General features: G+C 36.6%; 1 pseudogene; it reads left to right on the top strand.

Moving 5' to 3' along the window:
* The first annotated feature begins 779 nt into the window (after positions 1-779).
* Positions 780-2,154, top strand: LOC100630775 (small ribosomal subunit protein uS2-like; annotated as a pseudogene).
* Positions 2,155-11,812: the final 9,658 nt, after the last annotated feature.

Below are 11,812 nucleotides of genomic sequence, written 5' to 3'. Positions count from 1 at the left end.
TCCTTAAAAATACGTATTGCCTATTGCAAAGTGCACTAAGGTAAAATCATTAGGAAAGGCAAAAGCAGTAACTCCATGCCAAGGGAATGACGTATATACATTTACACATTCTCATGATTGAGAAAACAAATTTCCAATTATAATTACTTATCCCTCTTAATTTAATTCAATGTACAATTACTCAAGTTTTTACTTGATTTTGCCAGAGAAAAACAAAGGATCAGCTGTCTGTGGCCACAGAATTCTGGTAACTATTTATCCCCTTGTCAAAAACCCATGATTAAGATACGTAAAATCTCACCATACCTTTTTTCAGAAACTATGTTGGATTCTGATCTCCAGAAATGCGTATTTTAGGATCACGATTTTTTAGGACAGATTGTTTGTGTTGACTACCATTTATGAAGACGGTGGGGATAGAAAAAGTACTTGTTTGAAATGAAAGTGTTGCATGAATTCTGAATTTATCTGGTGTTTGATTCCGTTCCAATTTAATCTATGCACTACTGTGTCATTTATTGCTATGGTAACTGGATACTCATTTAAAAAATTACATCAAAATCTGAGTGGGGAAAGGTGCAATATTTAACTGAAGGTAACTCTTAACACGATAGAAAACATTTTAATGATAAATGAATATTTAAGCAAATATCCATATCTGATATAATAAAGCTATTTAAATTCGTGATTGCTATTTCGGCACCCATTTTAGAATATAAACATTGCTTTGGTTTTTAATATAAAATTAGTTATTTTATTCTGATTTTTAAAAGTAATACATGCCACTTATCAACATACTTGCAACCTTCCTCAGAAAGGATCCATACAGAGTTGTTCTGAGTTCTCATTGTAACTTAAAGGGAAATTTTCACAATGTCTGGAAATTTGATGTCCCACAAATGAAGGAGGAGAATATCCTTAAATTGCTTGCAGCAGAAACCCACTTAGGGGGCACCAAACATGACTTTCAAAGGAACAGTACATCTACAAAAGGAAAAGTGATGGAATCTACATCACAAATCTGAAGAGAACCTGGGAGAAGCTTCTGCTAGCAGCTTGTGCCATTGTTGCCACTGACAACCTGACTGATGTCAGTGTCATATCCTCCAGAAATACTAGCCAGCAAGCTGTGCTGAAGTTTGCTGCTGCTGCCACTGGAGCCACTCCTATTGCTGGCAGCTTCGCTTCTGGAAGCTTCATTAAGCAGATCCAGGTAGCCTTCCAGGAGCTGCAACTTCCTGTGGTTACTAGTCCCAGAGATGACAACCAGCCTCTCACAGAGGCATCTTATGTTAACCTGCCTACCTGCTCTCTGTGAAACACAGACTTTCCGCTGTGCTATGTGGACATTGCCATCCTGTGCCACAGCAAGGGAGCTTGCTCAGCAGGTCTAACGTGATGGGGGCTGGCCTGGGAAGTTCTGCACATGTGTGACACTGTCTCCAGTGAACACCTATGGAAAGTTGTTCCTGAGCTCTACTTCTACAGAGATCCTGAAGACACTGAAAAGGAAGAGTAGGCTGCTGCTAAAAAGGCCATGTTGTAGTTGATTCCTACTGCTAGCGACCCTGTGTACAGCAGAGTGGAATTCTGCCCTGCCATAGTGCTCCATCCTTTCACCTTTTGGAACTATGTCAGACAATGCTCCACAACTATTCATAGGTTTTCATGGCCAATTTTTTTGGAAATGGATGGCATCCTTCTTCCTAGTCTGTCATAGTCTAGAAGCCCCCACTGAAACTCATCCACCATGGGACCCTGCTGGTATTTGAAATACTGGTTGCACAGTTTTCAGCATCACAGCAACATGCAGCTGCCACAGCATGACAATTGATAGACAGGTCGTGTGGTTCCCCGACTGGGAAACAAACCCAGGCTGCAGCGATGAGAGCACTGAATCTTAATCACTGGACCACCAAAAGACCGTGACCAAGGAGGAATTTCAGAGTGAATGTACTGCTCTAGCTCCTGAGTTTGCTCATCCTTAATCTGGAGTCACAGTTGGTCTGAAGGTGTGCAGGTGCCCTCTGCACCCATCAAGCAGTTCCCTGCTGAAGCCTGGAACAGAGCGCTCAGCCTATCACTGAAGACTGGTCTGCAGCCCCCACTGCTCAAACCACTGAGTGGATAGAAACAACCACCAAATGGTCTTAAACTGTACTTCCACAGACTCAAACAAAAGATAAAAATAAGATTGACGGAAAATAGTTTCTAAAAAAAAAAAACAAAACTTGGAACATACAGAATACATAAGGAAAACAACGTAACCATATTTCCAATATACAAGGATAAGTCTTGCCATAATTTTGATGTATTTTCTTTCAGCTTTAATAAATAGATATGTTTATTCATTTGGATTTATTTGTGGGATGTGAAGAGGCTTCTGAAGGAATGACAAAGAAGATGTGATGAAATACTGTTAGGTAAAAAGAGAGAATAAAATGAAATAAGATTTATATTCATTTATTTCTTTGGAGAAAGATTCTAAGAGGAGGTATCAGGAAAACCATGGACTGTAGCTAACAAGCGCCTAGCTAACAGTGATTTTTATATCAGGAATTAATTTTCATCTATATCAAGGATACTCAAGCAGTCAGTAAAGTGTTCATGTAACTATTCAATGATATTATTATCAAGGACATTTTTATATTACCACTCCAATATCCTTAATGTGCCTGCTTCTCACCTCATGCTGTCAACTATGGCTGCTAAAGCCCCTAACTATTTATTACCTGTCTGGTTCAAGGCAAGAAGAAAATAGAAAGAACAGGAGCCAGTGACATCTCTTCCTTTTACCAGGACAGCAAAAATTTTCCATAAAGCTCTCCCAAAAGATTTTCCTTTTAATTCTGCTGAATCAAGTTAAATTTATATTTATGTATTTTTAGTAGAAACCAATCATTACTGACCCATGTTCTGTCACCTCTACCATAAAGAGGGCTAAGAAAAACAGGCATTACATTTAAGGATTTTTTTTCTCCAGTCTCTCTAGGGAAAATGGACAAGCGAGAAAGGGGTTTGGAATTGTATTAGTCTGCTAGGCTGCCATATCAAAGTAACACAGACTGGGTGGCTTGAACAACAGAAATTTATCGTCTCACAGTTCTGGAGACTAGAAGTCCAAAATCAATGTGTCCTCAGGGCTGATTCCTTCTGAGAGCTGTGAGGGAAGGACCTGTCGCAGGCCTCTTTCCTTGACTTGTAGATGGCCATCTTTTATCTATGTCTCTTCCCTCCTCTTCCCTCCATGCTTATTTCTGTGTCCAAATTTCCTCTTGTTATAAGGACATCAGTTATATATTGGGTTAGGGCTCACTCTAATGACCTCATTTTAATGTCATTATCTCTGCAAACAATATGTCTCCAAACAAGACCACATTACGAGGTACTAGGGGTTGGGACTTCAACATATGAATTTTGAAGGGGATACAATTCAACACTTCAACCCTTCATAAGGAATGGTTTATGTGGAATATGTGAGATTCATTATAACTGTCTGCTTATGGAGACCACAGGCACAGAAATGACTGACCTGTTCACACTCTTCACTTAGTTTCAGAGCATGTGTGGTGATGGACAATTTGGAGCAAATGCTGAGATGGCCAAGTCCATGAATTTAAAGCTGAATCTGCCCTCCAGGGCTCTACCTCAGAGTGACATCCAATCTCAGTGTGTACTAGTTCCACGCGTCTCCATGGGATTCCTTGGTACAGCTGGTGGGATTGTTTCTTTAATGACCCAAAGAATACCTAGTGAGAAGAATTCAATAATTAATTGTAAATGCCTCATTTGAATACTTACTGATCAAGAAAATCATGTTGAATATCCTAATGTGCCTATTATGAGTTTTGAATATTGTCCAAAAGGGAATGCTGTGGTTACTGGAGGTTGAGATAAGAAATTAAATTGGTTAATCTTTTTGTAATACAGGAAATCTTCTCTGTGCCTGAAAAGAAAAGAACATCTTCATTCTCTAAAGAGAAATAGACAGCCGGCACTGAGTGATGGTGTAGGGTGTAAGTAATAGATATTTCTATGTAATCACTCATACATAATAAAGTTCACATTCTACATTGTACTTATTTTTGGGAGACTTAATGTCTATATCAAGTAAATTAAATATTGCTATCCAGATGGAACCAGGACGATACATTTTGAAAATAATTTATTGAGGTGAAATTCACATAACATAAAATTGACTATTTTAAAGTGAACAATTCAGTAGCATTTAGTATAGTCACAGTGTTGTGCAACTACCACCTCTATCCAGTTCCAAAACATTTTCATCACTCCAAAATAAAACCATTTATCCAGGCCCCAGTAATCACCAAGCTGTGTTCTATCTCTATCAATCAATTTATATATTCTGAATATTTCATATAAATGGAATCGTATGATATGTCACCTTTAGTGTTCAGTTTCTTTTATTTAGCATAATGTTTTTGAGGTTCATCCATAAATGGCATTTGGGCTGTTTCCTCTTTTTTATAGTCGTGAACAGTGCCACTAAAAACACGTACGTACATGTACTTGTTTGAGTACCTTTTTTCAATTCTTTTGGGTATATGCCTAAGAATAGAATTGTGAGGTCGTATGATAATTTTATGTTTAACTTTTTGAGGAATTGCCAAACTGTTCTCCGGGGTGGCTGACCATTTTACATTCCCATCAGCGATGTAAGAGGGTTCTAATTTATCGACATCCTTGCCAATACTTGTTGTGGTTTCTTATCATTATCATTGTTATCATTGCCATCCTAGTGAATGTGAAGTGGTACATCATCGTGGTTTTGATTTGTATTTCCCTGAAAATTAATGATGTTGAGCATAATTTCATGTGCTTGTTAGCCATTTGTATATCTTCTTCGAGAAATGTGTATTCAAGTCCTTTGCCCAGTTTTTAAATGAATTGTTTAAACAACCTTTTGTTGTTGAGTTGTAATGATTCTTTATACATTCTAGAAACTAGACTCTTATCAGATATATAATTTGCAAATATTTTTTTCCATCCTACAGGTTGTCTTTTCAGTTTTTCAATAATGTTCTTTGATTCACAAATGTTTCTAATCTTGATGAAGTCTAATTTACTTATTTATTATTGTTGCTTGTGCTGTTGGTGTGTATTTTTAAATAACACATGCACGCGCACACACACACCACACACACTCTCTCTCTAATGGTAAATAGGCAATTATTCCATATCCATGGGACAATTTTTCAGAGTATCAGGATATATGTTCATTAAAGTATTATAAGTTGTTTATTTTGCTTGACTGTACATGGTCTTGATTAATTGAACAAGATATAAACCATTGTTACTTTAATAACATAGTTTTCACCAAGATAAAGTAAAGATAGAAGCATATATATCCTCTTTTCTGAGGTATATAATAGCATGAAATGTAAGCTTCTCTCATGTACTCATTCATCAAATATTTTTGAGTACTTATAATATGCTGTTTTAGACAATGGAGACATACTAATGAAAAGATAAATAGTTTTCTGCCCTCATTGAGCTTATATTCTGGTGTATAAATGTAAATAAAATAAATAAATTCAGGTGGTAAGAAATACTATAAAAACAAAAAAGCATCATACTAATGTCTTAACTAGTAAATTATTTTAACTAGTAGGAAGGGGTACTGAAGATGTGACAACTGAACTGAAAGCTGAATTAAAATTAGGGAGGAAATGCTAGGAGGAAAGCATTCTAGGCTGAGAAATCACAAATGCAAAAGCCTAGAAGTGTAAATGAACATTGAGTTTTCCAGAAATATGAAAAAGGCCACTATGGCTCATGGAGAACATGATGTTTATCTTGGAATAAAGCAGTACCAGACACAGTGTATAGAAAGAAATTGCCTGTTTTGGGTCAGTTGATTTATTTCATAACCATTAACGGGCATGAGTCTGGGCACTAAACACTATGATTCTTATCCAGAGTTAAGGAGAAAAGTTTCAGGAGCGGGTAGATGAGAGAAAGGAGGTGTGAAAATAGAAAAGACTCCACCTCTATCTCCATGGAATTACAGTCTAGTAAGGACATCACAAAAACATAGCTAACCATAGTACAAGGCAAAGCAAAGTTCAAGTAATTATAAAGGGTTGAATCAGGGGAGCTTCTTAATCTTGTATTTGAAGCATAGGTAGGATTTCTATACTTGAAAAACTTTTAAGTCAAAAAGAAACAAAGGCCCAGAGACATGAATGAATAAGGCATTTTGGGGAAATGGAGTACTGCATTATAGATAGAAAGGATGCAAAGAAATACGTAGGCTATAAAGACAATGGCATGAAAGCTGGCACCTACACACATCTGTCCCTTCTACACTAGAACCAAGTATTTCAAGGAGGATGGAGTAATTTCCATCTCTTCTCTCCTTTCATTCAGAACCTTAGCAGAAACTATATGTGCTCCGGCAGTACATGAGGAAAGAGATGCAGATAGCTTTGTAATGATCACTCCACTTGAAGTTTAATGTAAAATATTCTCCAGCAACAGTAAGAAAAGAGATATATACGCTAGATGTTATGGTCTGAATTGTCTTCTCTCCCAAATTCCTGTGCCAAAGTCTTAATCTTCAGTACCTCAGAGTGTGACTTCGAGATAGGGTCTTTAAAAAGATAATTAAGGTAAAATGAGGTCATACGGATGGGCCCTAATTCAGTCTGACTTGGGGTTGTATAGCCCAAAGACACACACCGAGAAAAGACCATGTGAAGACACGGGGGCAAGACGGCCATCTATATACACTTCAAAGAGAAAAACCTCAGAAGGAACTAACCCTGCCTGCACCTTGATGTCACACTTCTAGCCTCCAAATTATGAGAAAATAAATCTGTCATTTAAGCCACCCAGTCTGTGGCACTTCATTATGACAGTCCTAGCAAACTAATATACTGGGAATTTTTTTTTTAAATGGCGGTTATTCTCCGTAATATCCATATTAGATATGAGGATTTTGAAGTCTCAAAAAGTTAAGTAATTTGGCCCATGTCACATAAACCTTGCCATAAGAAAGAAAACACTTAGTTTTTAACTACAGTAAGCATAAAATCTATTTTCCTGACTGGGACATTTTTGAGAGTATATTTGGTACTATTAATAATTATGGTGGGAAAATAGGTGTAAACCAGGTCATACATCTAAAAAGTAATATCTTAGGCTCCATGAAAAAGCAAGAAGTTCTCTCTTCAATGGATTTTCTTTGACATATTCTGGCTGTAATTGAAGCTATTTAATATGTTATTAACAAGATGCTGCCCAGTCATACATTGTCTCCTTTATAACTATATTCACACAAGAAATTTCTAATTTTAGTACAAAGAATAATTGTGCTTCTGAGCAATTAATTGACTTAGTTTATCTTTTGGAGACAAGGAACTGTGTGACTGACTGTGTCTCCCTCTTTAAGTGAGGTTGCTGGAAAGCTTAGCCCAAATTTGCATCTGATGCAAATGTAAAGATCAGCATAATATGCCATTTTCTTAGTCTCATTTCATTTTCTATTCTCATCTTTGTGTTCTTTTCTTATTGCCCTTCCACCTTTGCCTTTCTTATACCTTGTTATGTTTATTTATCCTTGTAAGCCACCTTAAATCTTCTTCTGGAATAAAATTAGTTATATAAATTGATCAGTCACTCAAAAGATGACCTCGTTCTCTGCCACTGTTCAAGACTTTCCTTTGTTATTCAGTGCCAGTTACAAAATCTGCATCCAGATTCCCTCTTATTAGAGGATCCTGTTTGTGCCCTAGATGTTTATAACTTGTGGGTTTCCAAGCCTGTGTGCAGTCATGTGGAGATTCCAAGGTTGGATAAAAACGTGAAACATAGGACCATCTGGAAGAAGCCTACATTAGATTGTAATACTTCCACAAATTCTTAGTTGAAGTGGAGGAAAAGTAATTTTTCTTCTCCAAAATAAAAACTGTACAATTATATGATTTTTTTAAAAGTAAAGAACATTTTCTAAACTATAGAAACACTATAGGTTGTCTATAATTATAGTATGCCACTTTACTGAAATTACCCTAGATCAAAAAGAATAATTCTAGGTTTATTACATTGTACAGTGTGTACCATTACTAAATATAGAATTTCATATTGGTCTATTCCAAATATACAACTGTTGAAACATGGAAAAAAAGGAGAGCAGTTCACTGGCATGGTTCCAGCAGAGTTCTTGCTGTGTTATTCTTTCTGGATGTATTTTTTTTCAGACATTTAATTGTAACACACCTGCCTTATTTCTCAGAGATACATAGAAATAGTGTGTCCTAGTGTGTTTGGCTCTGGACGGGACTAAATGAGCAGCTGTATCTTCATTGCAAGTCTAACTTGCATAGTTCCTCCCTGCTTCTTACTTCAGATAGACAAAAAAAAGAAAAATAAATCTTACTATACCCCCCCTTCATTCAGCAATACCTGGGTTTTGAGACTTTCTTATAAGCAGTTCATGAGGAAAAGATGTGATACTTATATACCTGAATACAAAGTAAACACTGAACAATATAGATAGGAAGGAGAGTGTTGTGGACTGAATTTTGCACCCCCCAAACTCATATATTGAAGCCCTAACCCCTATGGGGGGAGGAAATATTCTTCTGTCCTTCTAGGTTCTGCTGACTGGTCTAAGAATTGAATTGACATGAGACAGAATAACAGGAGAAAACCAAACAAGTTTAATAACATGCATATGTGGGAGAAACCCAGAAAAACTGAGTAACTCACCAAAATAGCCAAAGTCACCGCCTTAAATACCATCTTCAGCTAAAGATAAAGGAGGATGTTGGGGCTAGTGGTTTGGGACTTCAAAGGGGAGGAAGGCAATTCACACGGAGATAGAAAAGCAATGTTTGGTAAAAAATGTTTGCCATGTCTTGCAAAAACAATGAGACATGGAGAGGACTTTGATCAAATGGGCCTTGTGAGGTTCATCCCTGTCTATCACACCTAGTTCATGTTACACTGTAGTTATCTGTGGTATTAGCTCCTTCTTGAAACAGATCTTCTATCTTAAATTCTTTTAGGCGGTTAGTGGGTAGGTCAAAGTTTCTTCCTGAGTCTTTTGTTCTTAAAAATAATCAAGTCAAAGAGACACATTTCAGGGTAGCAAATTCTGCTTCCCTACACGATCAGTGTGACTTTTTTGGAGACAGGGCCTTTAAAGAGGTAATTAAGTATAAATGAGATCATAAGGGTGGGGCCCCAACCTAAAACAGTCGACTGGTATCCTTATAAGAAGAGGAAGAGACATGAGAGAAGCATGCACAGTGGAAAGACCATGTGAGGACAAGTGACGAATTTGCCATCTGCAAACCAAAGAGAGAGGCCTTAGGAGAAACCAACCCTGCAGGCATCTTGATCTTGGACTTTGCCTCCAGAACTGTGAGCTATAAATTTCTGTTGTTTAAACCACCAGTTTGTGGGGTTTTTTATGGTAGCCCTACAGAAGGGAATGAGGACTGATGAAATATATATTTATTATGCTTTTTCTAATCCTATCCAAATTATTTTACATTTGAACTCTACTACAAACTGAAGTGTAGGCAGGCTGCATGTTCTTAAATCCATTCTATAAATGAGAACATAGAAGTAGAAGTTTTTAACCTCATACAAGCTAGTTATTAACTGGGAGCTGTACATATAAGAGACAAAAAAAGAGCTCATCCTCCATGTTTGTTCCTCATCTTTCAACTCTTTTTCTTCTACTCATATATTTTGAAGCATACATTCAAATATAATAGACATATATATGCTATATCTACATAGAACATGATAAATTTTATTTGGCCTCAAGTAGTTTTCCAGATTACTTTTCTACCCAGATGCAACATAGAAGCATTGGGTCTGGGACAATATATTAGTTCTTCTCCTGCTCTGATAAAGTAGATTTAAAATAATGCAAGGTAACTGGAGTGCCCCAGTTTTATTTCATGGCCTCACCTTAAGGACTTCAGGGCATTCTGAGAATTATACACTGATTTTTTTTAATTCCCCCAGGATAGATTATAAATTTTCGTAGTGGAATCAAGATAGGAAAGTAAAGTTGGAAACAATCAGTGCAACTGAGTGAAACAAAATGCCATAAGATATATGCAAACACACCAATCACTATAAATGGGCACTAATTTACTTTCAGCACTCTAGATATGTTTGTATTAATTTATTCAAAACCAGTATATAAAAAAAACTTTACAATTTAAATGTTGTTTTGGGTGAACAGCCACTTGCCAACAATTCAATAAGTTTTGACAATTTTCATTTTTTGTAAAGATGCTCATGGAGCAATTTTTAACTTTATTGTAAAAAGAGATAATTTGGCCCAGACAGCAACAGAAACACCACTTTCTGAATAGGCAGAGTTTTCCTGCTCACGTTTTATTTATTTACTTCTGACAGGAGCTTGCCAACAAAGGCAACCTAACTATTTATACGAAAGTCATCATTAGAGGTACAATTGCCTATACATTGGCAGATACAGTTATGTTACATTACGTAGAGGATGAGACCTTTTTTTTCCTAGAAAGATTATTTTTCTTTGAAAATTTAGGGGAAAAGATTGTCTGTATTTGAAAACCATTTGTATGTTCTGTTTACATTTCATAAACAAAACAGAAAGATTGGATCAATTTTACACAATTTCAAAAAGAAATGAATTTACAAACTGGAGTTTAATAGGAGAATAGAAAGATGTTAAAAGTAGATTGATCTTTAGTGAAGATGAAGGTCTGGGTACAGGATGCAAGTTTTCATCCTTCTTGACACTAGGGATTTTTAGAATCAAGTGAGAAGAAGCCTCCTAGAATGCCTATGATATTTCACTCCTACGTGTTCTATACATTTCCCCTGGAAGGGCGGAATTGGAAAACTAGAAAACCAGAAGCCATTTGTGACACCTCCCTCTCTCCACCCCTATATCTAATCCATCAACAATCTGGTTGGTTTCCATTTTCTTTACCAAGATCATTGTTTCTTACCTGGACTACTGCAATAGCCACTTATTGGTCTTCTCACTTCCTCTCTTGCTTTTAACAACCTAATACCAGATTAAATCTAGATTGAAATGAAAATCTGGCCACCTTCTATTAAAACCTGTCCAGGGACTCCCAACGGTCTAGGGACAAACACCGAAATCCTTAATGTAACCTACCCAGCCTTGCATGGCCTGGTTCCCGTCTCTCTTCAGCTCTCCTTCATACAAAACTCCTTCCCCGTCTATGATACATCCACATGGATTTTCTTTCAGTTCTTTTAATTAACCTTGCTACCTTCTGCTGTGGACCTTTTCACATTCATTTCCTGCTCTTAAAATACCATTCACCAGCTCCTTTCACCTAATTCACTTGAACTCTTACTTCACATCTCTGTTCAATTATCATTCCCTTAGGGAAGCCTTCTATAATCTAACTAGGTCAATTTCTTCCTATGATGTGCTTTCAAATTTCAAAGAACCTTGCACTTCTCTGTCACACCACTTTTCATGGCTGTAATTTTACTTTTATATGTCTGACTATATCATGCAGGTTCATCTATACCTCTATAAATTCTATAGTGGCCTGGACAACATCTGTTTTTGCATACTGTCCTATATCAAGACGTAACACAGTAAGTAGAACATAGTTGGTTCTCAATCCTTTCATTAAAAGTCAATAAATTTTATCTTTATGCACTCAATGATTTATTAAAAATTTAGAACTTTTATCTTTATTCCCTCTCATGTAACATTTTGTACATATAGTAGGCACACTCAATTTTTTGTGAAAATTTCAACATACCAAAGAAGCATGGTAAGATCTTAATTTAGGTC

This window comes from Equus caballus, chromosome 16, assembly GCF_041296265.1.
Source record: "Equus caballus isolate H_3958 breed thoroughbred chromosome 16, TB-T2T, whole genome shotgun sequence".
Lineage (NCBI taxonomy): Eukaryota > Metazoa > Chordata > Mammalia > Perissodactyla > Equidae > Equus > Equus caballus.
Note: the sequence above shows the minus strand (reverse complement) of the source record. Positions and strands in the feature narration are given on the sequence as shown.